Source organism: Rhagoletis zephyria, unplaced genomic scaffold (assembly GCF_001687245.7).
Source record: "Rhagoletis zephyria isolate East Lansing unplaced genomic scaffold, Rhagoletis_zephyria_1.1 Rzeph_scaffold_01171, whole genome shotgun sequence".
NCBI lineage: Eukaryota > Metazoa > Arthropoda > Insecta > Diptera > Tephritidae > Rhagoletis > Rhagoletis zephyria.
The window spans coordinates 105,144-117,946 of NW_016158255.1; the positions used below are offsets into that span (position 1 = coordinate 105,144).

The 12,803-nt window shown below is 33.3% G+C and overlaps 1 protein-coding gene across 1 annotated transcript in view; it reads right to left on the reverse strand.

Annotated features, from left to right (window-relative positions):
• LOC108363032 (sodium-dependent nutrient amino acid transporter 1-like) overlaps positions 1-12,803 on the reverse strand; it is a 117,695-nt gene that overhangs the window by 74,318 nt on the left and 30,574 nt on the right. The window lies entirely within an intron of this gene.

Here is a 12,803-nt window from a genome sequence, read left to right on the forward strand (position 1 = left end):
GTTACGCGAAGCACGCTTGCATCATTTATACATATGTGACACGTAAAGTTAAAAGGGACCTACGCTCAGAAAAAAAGATTTCGAGAAAAACGACGTTGAAGTTTACCAAGTTGATTTTGATGCTTCTGAACGTTTTGATGGATTGAAACTCATTACGCGGGGGTTTTCGGGGTCGCTGATTACGAATCCGATGTCGGTTTTCCAAAATTCAAAATGGCGGATCCAATACGGCGGATGACTTTTTTAAAAATTGATCGGAATCGCTTGAAACTCGTTATTCGGGGGTTTTTGGTGTCGCTGATTACGAATCCGATGTTCGTTTTTAAAAGTTCAAAATGGCGAATCCAATATGGCGGAAAAAATTTACAAATTTTAAAAAAGTCATCCGCCATTTTGAATTTTGAAAAACTAACATCGGAATCGTAATCAGCGACCCCGAAAACCCCCGGGTAACGAGTTTCAAGCGAATTTGATTAATTTCAGAATAGTTTGTTAGATTTGATTTTTTTGTACTTTTTTTGTGAAAGTACCTAGCTTTGAAGTGAAATTGTGAAAAAACAAATGCAGCTAGAAAGCTGCGGTTTATTGAATTGGAAAGAGCGGCTCGTTTACTATAAGAGTCGATGACAAAGTGAAAACCGATTTTTTCTGACCGTAGGTTCCTTTTAACTTTACGTGTCACATATATTGCTTGGTAGCGGCAGAGCTGAAATGCGCAATGAGTTCGCACTTTTTGGAAATTCATAAATGCTACATCAGAACATTGTTATTTGTGATAAAAAAAAGAGACACGTATTTTTTTATTTTGAAAAAAAAAGTTTTCTTAGAGGTCGTGCTGGTCGGTTTTTTATAAAAACGCTGACGTTCTCAATTTTTTTATTTTGTTGACATGTTAAAATGCAGCTAAAAATGTGGTTTTTACATATAATTACTCTGGTATTTTTGGGGGAACTTTCCCTTAATTGCACACCTGTGTTGGACAATTAGAATGGGTCTAGTTCCCGAAAATATGCTCTCGAAAAGACACTAGTAAAATGAAAACGTTGGAACTTGTTACCGCGGGTTTTCTGGGGTTGCTAATTAGGAATATGATGTCAGTTTTTCGAAAAGGTATGTAATTAAGGGAATATTTCCCAATAATACCAGAGTAATTATATGTAAAAAACAAATTTTTAGCTGCATTTTAACATGTCAAGGAAATAAAAAATTGAGAACATCAGCGTTTTTATAAAAAACCGACCAGCGCGACATCTAAGAAAACTTTTTTTTCAAAATAAAAAACACGTTTGTCTTTTTTTATCACAAATAACAATAATTTGAGGTAGCGTTTATGAATTTCCAAAAAAAAAAATTTTTAACCCACTCTAGTATACATATATATATGTATACATACATACGTGCATTCAAACATACATATATACATATGTAGGTACTCGTACCCGTCATATGTCGCTTTATTTCTTTTTTCCCCTTCCCTATACTACCTATATCTTCCTTCTCACTCATGTAACGTTTTCAGTTTTAAAAATTTCTCTCTCCATTTTTGCCATACCGCCGCCTAAGAAGTTTCACTTCAAGAAGTTTCACTTCAAAAAAAAAATTTCCGTGGTTTTAGAAGGATAAAATATTTTATTTATGGTGCCGGAACCCTCTTATTATAAGCTTTAAGTATAGGGGTAGACCACAACCATATCAATCAAAGTTTCAAACTTTATACACAATTTAGAAAACTTCAACAAACCTTTTTATCGAAATTTTTAGCAAACTTTCGTGTATGTTTGAGCGGCAAAAAATTTTCTTTGGCTTTTAACAATTTTCTTTCCTTGACGGTATTTTGCAATTTTTTTTATATTGTCTTGCCGAGCTTAATTCTATTCGTTCAGTATTTTTTTCATAAATGTTCCATATTGCTTCATACGACCCACTAATTGGTAATACATAATGGTTACTTTTTGATTTTCTAATAGAATGCTTACCAATAACAAATAAAACAATTATATATGGTACCAGAAAAACTCCACCTCCATTTTCGTATGCAATGAAAGGAAATCTCCATATGTTACCCAACCCTACGGACACTGATATACAAGACATTAAGAAGTCGAATTTTCCTGACCAATTTTCTCGATTCCCTTTTTCGTCTTCTACATCAACTTCAGTTTCTTTTTTTATTTCCTTTTCACAGTTTTTCTCCATTTTGAGGTAAATTACAATCGGCCAAAGCGTTTGAAAGCTTAAACTAGACTAAAGGTATTTTTATTTCAATTTAGGTTGTAAACTTAAACTCTGCGGGTTTTCACATGAAAAAAAACGTCATACGGCAGACGCCGTAAGTGTAATAAAGTAAAACGTGAATACGTATGCGTCGCATTTTATTACTAACAACTTTGATATAATAAATTCGACATTCGATAGAACGATTAAAGAATTCCAAAGCTTCCTACTGATAACTATGTACACTCTGCAGCAGTTATTTTGTTTTCTTCTTCCTTTATAGCCCTCTAATCGCCTAAGTTAACTTTAATCTGTTATAACCTAGGATTACAAATACATATTTACATGTGAGGAGAGGATGAGGAATGAGCGTGTTTGATAAAATTTTGTACAAAAAGTGTTCGCAGGGAACTCCAAGAAAAAAGAAATTTGTTCTGGGGAAAAATATCCATACATACATACATGTATGTATATATGGAATATTCCACGACAAAATTGGTTTCTAAATTTTCAGTACCACATATGAAAATTCCATAAATTCCATATCGATGGCTGAGTGCAAGATCGACATATCTCGGCAGCCAGTTCGAAAACGCCCTATCTCAGAAAACTTTTCAGATTTCGGTTCAAAAACGCCCTATCTCAGAACATTTTCAATACATTTTCATTTGAGATAGGGCGTTTATGAACCGAATTCTGAGATAGAGCGATCTTTAACCGAATTTTGATATAGGGTGTTTTTCAATAAAATTCTGAAATAGGGCGTTCTTGAAAATTTTTCTGAGATGGGGCGTTTTCGAACTAGCAGCCGAGACATGTAGGTCGATCTTCCACTCAGCCATCGATATACAGTGACTTATTCAAGTGTTCACATGTTGATTTTTTTAATATCCGCAATGTTTTCAAGATAAAATTAATTTATTGTTAGGGGTCTCCATCTAAAGTGATAAAGAGATAAATTGCTTAAATTAATCAGCTTATCCGCATTCTTACATGAACGAAAAAAAATAATATGAATGGTAAATAATTGCATAGAATTGTTTATTATTTAACTTATATGGCTGATTCCGTTTCAGTCTTACCCCGTCCATTGTGTTCATTTATTTTTTATGTGTTCGTAGCAAAACCGACCAGCTGGCAAGTTATCAGGGTTGAATTTTGCTGATATGTATGTATACATTTATCCACCAAAATCGGTTGATAAAGTGATAAACCTTGGTTAAATAGATTTCCATACAAAGTATGACAGTTCATTTATCAAAATGATAAGTTTATCATTTTATCAAGTTTATCAGCAGTTTATGATTTTAAGTGAGCGTTTGTTAATGAGTAATGCGTTATTCGCCAGAAATCGCAAATTTTAAAGACTTCTTACTTAAATTTGCTTCAGCAAACACTTCTTTATTCTTTTCTGTCCCTTTCGAAAATGGTTTTTTTTCTCTTCTTCTTCTTCTTTCAGTATAAATTTCATCTACCCATGGTGTGCATGGGGCTCGCATGGTGTGGTAGATAATATCCGAAGCCTGTCGTTGAAATTTCGCTTAAATGTCATAGGTTTCGGTATTCATTAATAAAATTTGTAGTATATTGTTCCTTTAAATTACAATTTTTGCTTAACCTTTTTTCTAGGCTCAGGAAACGAATTACCTAAAGCGTCCTCCGGTATTTCCCTAAATGGAATTTTCACTACAAAGCTTCCATCTGCCAGGCGTCGCATATTTCGCTCGTAAGTTTTTTGAAACGATATCAATTAATGAACGCAAATCGTTAAAATTTTCTTTTGCAATGGTATTAATGTTAAACAACACCTTAAGATGGTTATTTATCCTTTTGCATAGGAGTTCCCAGGCGAGATTGTAATTAGTTGAGGTAAACTCCAATGATCTAATTACCTCAACAGCACCTCCATCTAAGGCTGAACGAAGAGAATGAAACTTATTGATATCAGGTATTGGCGCGTTACAGTGGATCAGAGAGACGAACATGTCTCGAAATTCTAACCATTTTAAATACGAACCATTAAAATTAGGTAGCTTAATTGTTGGTAACTTTACTGATTGATTTTCATACCGAAAGGTGATCTCTTTTATTTGTAAACTTGTTAATTCCTTCACGCTAGATGTTTGTACTAACTTAAAATTATCCTTTATTTTAGTTAATCGACCCTTGACACTACTTCTTTGCCTCAAGAGTTTGGTTAGGTCATTGGAATCTAGGTTAAGTTTTTCGGTTGACATAATTTTTTTTTATATTGCTTTAATTATACACAATTAGTTAAAGGAATATAAATTGCGACCCCCTTGCAAACGAGGCAACTTTAAATTCTAGGGTTATAGGTTAGAAATAATAGGATTCGGCGTACTTCCCTCGGTTCGGCTTCTCCACGTACTATCGTCTCAATGAAGGCCTCCAATAGTAGGTAGCAGTACGTTTCTCCGAATATTTGCAGATCAATTGCCACGGTCACCAGTTTGTTAATGAGTAATGCTTTATTCGCCAGAAATCGCAAATTTTAAAGACTTCGTGCTTTAATTTGCTTCAGCAAAAACTTCTTTATTCTTTTCTGTCCCTTTCGAAATTGTTTTTTTTTCTCTTCTTCTTGTTTCAGTATACATTTCATCTACAATAGATAGATACGCAGCGATGCCAGCGTGTAAAGTATAATAAGTTCTTAATATTATAGTTTCGCGGTTGTGGCATGAACATCCCAATTGTTTTATAAAAAAAATGGTTCATGCTTTAACCCATCGGTTCCCAATGCACTTAAGTATGTAATTAAATACATGTACACAGGGCCGCCAAGAGAAAATCCAGGTCCAGTACTAAATACTACATACATATGTCCGAATTTCCAACGTTGTCATGGCATGTCCCTCATTTACTTCAAGAGTGTCATAACTCAAAAAGCGAATCTCGAGAAAAACGACTTTAACCCACAGTAAAAGTGAATACATATTTTGTTCTAGTGAGATACTAGACCTGTTTTTGTACGCTCTATCTCAGCAAACATTGAGGTTAGTTATCGATTAGAGAATGATTAGAGAACTAGCCACATTCTCCAATCTCAAACGTTAGATAACGACTCGAAAAACTATCGAGAATCATAGCGATCTCAACAAAAATGGGACATAGTTCTCGACTCGAGAAAATATTAGTTCTCTAATCGAGTTCTAATGTTGATCTCTAATGGGATTCGAACGTGAATTTCAAACTGATTTTGCTTTATTAAATAAAACGCTTTGTTTGTAAAATTTTTATTACATGTATTTACAGTAAAATAATAATGAATTATTAGAACTTAAAAATAATTTATGCTTCATTCATTTGGAATATTGCTTATTTACATTTATTTTAATTTGCTTTGTTTCTCTAATCGTTCTTGAATCGAATTCTAATGTAGTTCTCTAACGTCGTCATCGACTCGAGAACGATTAGAGAATTACCCTAGTTATCTAATGTAGAAATCTAAATTTCTCTAACGTTAGAGACTGTGTTTGCTGGTATCTAGTAAAAATCAGTGGTGATATTTTGTACACAGTTAGCGACCACCCATTAGTGCTATTCTCTAAATTTTGTACCGACCGACAATCACCGTCGCAGTCATCGCTTGCGTTTGCGACAATTTTATTCCGTAACTATATCGTAGCGATAAAATTCGTTTATATTTTTTCCGATGATTGTCGAAATAAAATTAGAAAAAATATGAAGAATGAATTGAAATATGTATTTCTTCCACTTTCTCTCAATAGCTGCTGTAGCCGAATGGACGCATGTTCGACTGCCAACTGGTTGGTCATAAGTTCAAATCCTGTGATACGGATCATTTTTCCTTCTTTTTTATTTATTATTATTTATTATTATTTTTTATTTACTAATTTAAGGTTAAGTAATTAGTAGAATAAAAGTACCCAACAAACATTTAGGTTTGAATTCAACTTGAGTTTAAGTTGAAAACTAAGGTATTTCTCAAATCTCCAACGTTGTTTCTCAAGAGTACCTCAAGTGGAGGATCATAGCGTTCTCCACAAAATGGAAATATGACCGTTTCTCAAGTTTAGCTTTTTCTCAACTTGAACTCCAGTGTGATTCTCCAATTGGTATCAAACATATCATTGAAATACTGAAATTAAAATAGTACAATAATTTATACTTTTTTGATTGAAACGATATAGATAAATTTAAATTATTATTTTTTATCTTTTTACTCCTTTTGTAATATGTAGTTAATCAATATCACATTAAAATTCAGGGGTTTTAATGATTCCCTTTTTCCGTTTACAGTCCAACAGCAAGTCTACCACTTGACTCACTTCGCGTTTTATTGAAGAAATTATTTACTTTTTTTTTTGTGATTTTCTTCTTTATATAGCTTTAGTTTTTCACTTGATAATTAAAAAAATTAAAAATTCGTTTCTTTTTATGTATCTACGGTCGATTTTATACATTCAAATGCATTTGTTTTGCCAACGCTGCCACTTGCATATTTTTGTACATTAAAAGCAGTGCTGCCATGTTTGGGAAAATTGTTTTTCCAAGTTCATTTCAACTTGCAGTCCAAAGTTAGAGATGAGTTGGATAATGATGTTGGATGTCAACTTGAGAACTGAATTTCCCCAAGGTTGGAGAAATATATTTTTGCAGTTAGTTGGGTATTGATGAATAATTGACTTCCAGAATAGATATTTTTCTTTTTATGAAGATGAGAGATATTGTATTGTATTTTAATTGCTTTCTTTTATTTATTTCTTTGTAAGTTTACTATTTACAAAAATTGGTATTAAATATTATATGTATATAATAATAAAAGGAACATACGGCTATGACAAAAAATACGTCGTTAGTCGGAACTTAACTGATGCATTCTTCTTATCCTTCTGTAACCGCCCTGCATGAAAAATTATCAATTGTTAAAAACAATCAACTTATAGTTAGCTTTTTGGCGGGACGTGGATAAATACCTCACTTTTAATTAGCTATGACAAAGCCAACTTAGAGTGACCTCTAAAGTCGTGCAGGCATCATGCAAACGCAATCAGGAGTTTGTTTTCTTAAGAAGTTTCTATTTAAAGTCCTCATACAAAAACTACTTTGAATACATTCTTTCTTCACTTCACAAATTCTTTTTCGAATTCAGGACAAATAAAATTAAGTTCGAAATTTTATATTATCATTTTGATGTTATATCTGACGGAATTCCAATATAGGACCACCTACTGCAGAATAAGTAACCAAATGAAGAAGTATGCAATGTTGAATGTAAATCTATATACATAAAAATGTTGCGTTCCTTTGTCACGGTCGTCAAAACTCGAGAACGGCTGAACCGATTTGAATAATTTTTTTTCTGTGTTGTTCGGTATATTACCAGGACCATTTATATTACAAACCTTTGGAGGGTTGCCACGTGGTTGAAAATTCTTAATTAATTAAATTTGTCATATAACTGAAATATTACCATGCGACTATCAAGATAAAGAAGGTTACAAAGGCTTAGAGTAGAAAAGAATTTTGAAGAGGGTTGAAACCTGTCTGAGAATTTGAAACTCAATTATAATATATTCAACAACTTTTAATGAGTTTGAGGCCGTTTTTAATGAAAACTGTGCTAAGTTCGCCTTGTAAATTACCGTTGCTTTTTCCACTTTTTCATTTGTTATGCCAACACAATCAAGCGCAGCTATTCGCTGCAATTCACTTGATCATGTGGTTGTTGGTTTTGTTGGTTTTTGCTAATACATTTCTATTTTTAGAATGTTTAACTTTTAGGTGTGCTCGTCCTTATGTTATTTGTTTTTGTTATTTTATGGCCTTATAACAATTATATTCAACAATTTAATGAGCTTGAGGCCGTTTTTTAATGAAAAACTTATTGTGGAAAAGCAACAATAATGCGCAAAAATGGTAGACGTGATAGCTATTTCGGAAATCACCACATTTCCTCATCAGACTTCTTTCAGTAGGTTCGAACCGACGATCCCACTGACTCAGCCAGTTGCCTGCTCACTTGCTAAGTTCGCCTTGTAAATTATCGTTGCTTTTTTCCACTTTTTCATTTGTTATGCCAACACAATCAAGCGCAGCTATTCCGCTGCAATTCACTTGATCATGTGGGTGTTGTCAATTATAATAGATTGACGCTTAAGCAGGGATCACACGATTTGTACATTTGTACACAAAATGCCAAATTTAGATTTGTCCACATTTGCGCATTTGGATAGCGATGTACAAATGATTTGTCTTGCGATCAGACGATTTGGCTGCCAAAGATCCAAATGATTTGGCACACATTTGCGCACAGCAGTAAAGTGACAAATATTGTCCACATTCATTCACACGATTTAACCATTTGGTCATAAATACTTAAACAGCTGATGCGGTGTCAACCATACTTTTGCATTTATGATTTCGTGAGATTTGAAGTGAAGTAACAAATATAATATATACGCACAGGTACTCAGAATTTTGAATACACCCTCAAAATCTGGGCTAAAACTACGCATTTTTCATAGGTTGCCCGATGAAAAATACTTACATATGCCATTTAAGAAAAAACATTTCGTTGTTTACAACCATTTATAAATGGTAATTTGTCTTGAGAATGGCCACCCTATGTATGTATGAAGTCTACCACATATTCGCGTTTTTTAGTAGTTTTATTTTTGCTCAACATAATTTCTTAATTTTAAGAGCAAACATTGTCCAACACTAAACACTAACAACAGGTAGAATGGGAGGATAAAATAAACTTTAAAATATTAAATTTTCTCAATATTAAATTTTTCGACATCAAACGTGGTTTTATTGTGTTAAATTGCAAAATATATGATTTATAAAAAGAATTAATAGCGAAAATGATAAAAACCGGCGATTTTTGTGAAAGGATTAGCAAATTTCAGTGCATCTAAAATTTCTAAAGCGTTGTTTACTTTTACTTGAGAATTGTCAAAATCGGCAAATCCCAAGTAGCATTTCTGGAACGAGCCACATTTGTTCGCTACATCGTGATGTGATAAAAAGAAAAGCTGGCAGTACTCCGCAAGGTTGCAGAAATCTTTCAAAATATGTTCGAAACTGTCAAGGAAAAAAATTGCCAAAACTCAACGCAATTTTATCAACTTCAATCTTGCACTTTATTAAACTAAAATTAATTTTGTTTTAGATTCTAATTAAAATGTTTGCAATTTAGGTGAAACCTTGCAATTTTTTTTTAATTTTTTACAAAGTTTGATCCAAAACCTGAGATCTACCACATTTTTTTGAAATCTACCACATTTTTTTCCAGATTCTACCACACAATTTTTTTTAGACCCATCACTGATTCCTTTGCCATTTCTTAAGCAAAGCGAAATGTCTTATCTTGAATCACATACATAATGCGTATTTTTCACCGGGTAAACAGAAATAAAGTTGCGAGCAAGTATACCTGTGCGTCCCCCTTTGAAAAACGCGGTTTTTGACCTTAAGCCAGATTTTGAAGGTGTATTTAAAATTCTGAGTATCCAGATTTTACTGCTTGAATAGACCTACGACAAGTATGAACCTCGAAAAAACTATATAAATTTTTTTTGTCACACAGTGTAATTTAGGTCGTCTTTAATAATCTGTATATCGTCGTTTAACGTACAAAACCGCGTATCAACAGAAAGGCAAAACCGCGTACGTGAAGTTGCAAAAATTATTTTCTAGAGAGTAAAAACACTCATGTTTCAAAATGGTTCTCTTTTTTATAAAGCAATCGCATTTCTGGATAGTATATTTCAGGGCGAATGGATAAGGATTTAGCCAACAGCTTCTGTAAGCAAATCCAATTTTTGGCAGCAAATGTCAGTTACGCGATTTTGCAGAATGACGATACACGGTTTTGTACTTTATACGACGATATGCATGTATGTATATGTGTATAGCCAGCAAAAACTGCGGAAAGAGATCCGAAAACTGAAAGAAAGGTGAATAGGAAAGTGTCACGAAGGGTTGTGAAACGAATACTTTTCCGGTTGGTTTTCTGAAATTTCTCATTCTGAACTTCACATATGCTTTTTCATAGTTAATTTTACTCAGAAATTAATTATACTTTTATAAATACTTTTTAATATGTTCGTCTGCCGGCATAAGAACCTGGGACCTCATGAAAGCTTAAAAATAGTCGCACACTTCTCTGCACACTCAGCTACAGTCGAATACGTATATGTACATGTTTCAAATGTTCAGTTTGAGCAAATATTTTAAAATTATTGTTTTCAAATAACGTGACATTTTTCGGTAGTTTTCGGATACGAATATTATATTAAATATTAAAATTTTGCCAAAATTGGAAAATACAAATGTTCACAAGCACGCTCAACAATATTTGTATATTTGTCAATGTCATTTGTCAGTCCCCTTTCAGACACGTCAAGTCTTGCTTTCAAGTCTGCTCGTTCGTAGGCGAAGGCGGTGGGAAGAGAGGGGAAGAGTACAGATACCTCCGTACCGTCAATTCGTTTCAAGTTTTCTTGTCTCTTTTGATCTTTTCGTTGCTTCCCATTTAAAGAACCAAGGACTTGAATTCAATTAAAGTTGACGCGTGTGGAAGCAAATAGAAAACACAAAAGAGAATGCGAAAAAAATTGCTTTCAAGACTTGACGTGTCTGAAAGGGGACTCATCAAGTGGCAAATTAGATATTTGGTCATTTGCTTAATTTTTATTTGGCTTATGTAGCAGCATTGCGTTCACACGATTTGGCCACCAGGGTTGTTTTTCATTTCCCAACAGAAGGCAAATATTTGGTTTTTTTAGGAGGGCTGCAACCTATTTGAAAATTTTAACTCAGTTAAATTGATAAAATAAATGAAATATTGCAATGTGGGTAACAAACTTTAGGGCTGCATTTCTTTATTCATTCTGAACGTTTGGAATAAACCTTTTTGTTTACTTATTCTCTAGAACGTTCCAGATGACATGTTAACGTATATTTCAAACGCATTCTGTTTATTCCGGCTGTGAAATGGGATTATCCGGAATGTATAAAGAAACGCAGCCTAGATTTTTGAGAAGGCTTACAGCCGAAATATATTTGAGGAGGGTTGTCATCTGTTTGAAAATTTAGCTAAATTTAATTGATAAAATAAATAACTTATTAAAATGTAGGTATCAAATTAAAGAGGTTTAAGAAAGATGACTGTTGGAAATATTTTTGAGGAGGGTTGCTACCTATTTGAAAATTTGAACTCGAAAGCTCAGTATGTTGCCGTAGGTCGTACCAATGTATTTTCAATATAAACCGATAAAATAAATAAACCAATGAAAAATTAGTCCTTCGTCAAATATTTATTTTATATTATTATATATGTATGGATATGTGCAAATGTAAGGCGAAGACGGAATATTACTTTAAGTGTTTGTGACGATGGGTGATAGCTGATGGTTGTTAATGGTTGAATACGAGAAATGTGATCGCAGCTCTTTTCAATAGAATTGGGTTCAACCTCAAAGCAGTAAGACTGTTTGGAAGGGAAACTCAACGATTGTTAATTTGGCGGGAAAAGTTTATGACAGTTTCTAATAAATACAAGTATACACCCAATTTGCCAAACAACGTCGTAACGACGTCGTTTCCGACTCGTTTTGGTGAACAATTTGTTCGCCGGCGACGGTCGCAAACGACTCGCCGGCGAACTCGCCGTCGGATGAAAAGCACACTTCGCCGCCGGCCGCAAAAAAGGACTCGCTAGCGGGTAGCAAAAACGATTTACCGGCAGGTCGCAAAAACGACTCCCCTGCAGCCCGCAAGAACGATATACCAGCGAACTGCAAAACGACGCTCAAAGTTGCTAGAAAATTAAAAACAATTTTTTTAGTTTAAAATAGTTTAATTTAATTCATTGAATTTTTTTCAAAGTTTTTTAAATATACATAAATACTTAAATATTAATAAAAAAGAAAAATAAGGTAAACATTCACTCATAAAATACAAACAAAAATTTTAATATATTTTAATATAATATAAGTTTTAACAATTAATTTTTTTGTTACTTCATTTTAGTTATCTTTAAAATTAATTAAAATTGGGTTTATTTTTTCACAAGGACCATGTAGTTCAAAATTAAAGCAATGTATAGTATACATACAAACATATATATGTAAATATAAAAAAATTTCAACAAGCTTTCATAAAAATGTAAAGCTTTTTAATCTGCATTTCAGAAACACATAGGAAGCAGTTTTATAGTCCATAAAATGTTAGTATAATAGAACACAGGTTTGAAGTAACACAAAACTCACATTGATTTTTGGTGTTATTTTTTTTCTATTCAACAATTTTATAATGAGCTCGAGGCCATTTTTTAAATGAAAATTTATTGTGGAAAAGCAACAATAATTTGAAAAAATGGTAGAAGTGATAGCTATTTCGGAAATCACCACATTTCCTCATCAGACTTCTTTCAGTAGGATTCGAACCGACGATCCCACTGACTCAGCCAGTTGCCTATGCACCGTGCTAAGCCACATGATCAAGTGAATTGCAGCGGAATAGCTGCGCTTGATTGTGTTGGCATAACAAAAATGCAAAATAGTGGAAATAAGCATACGATAATTTACAAGGCGTCT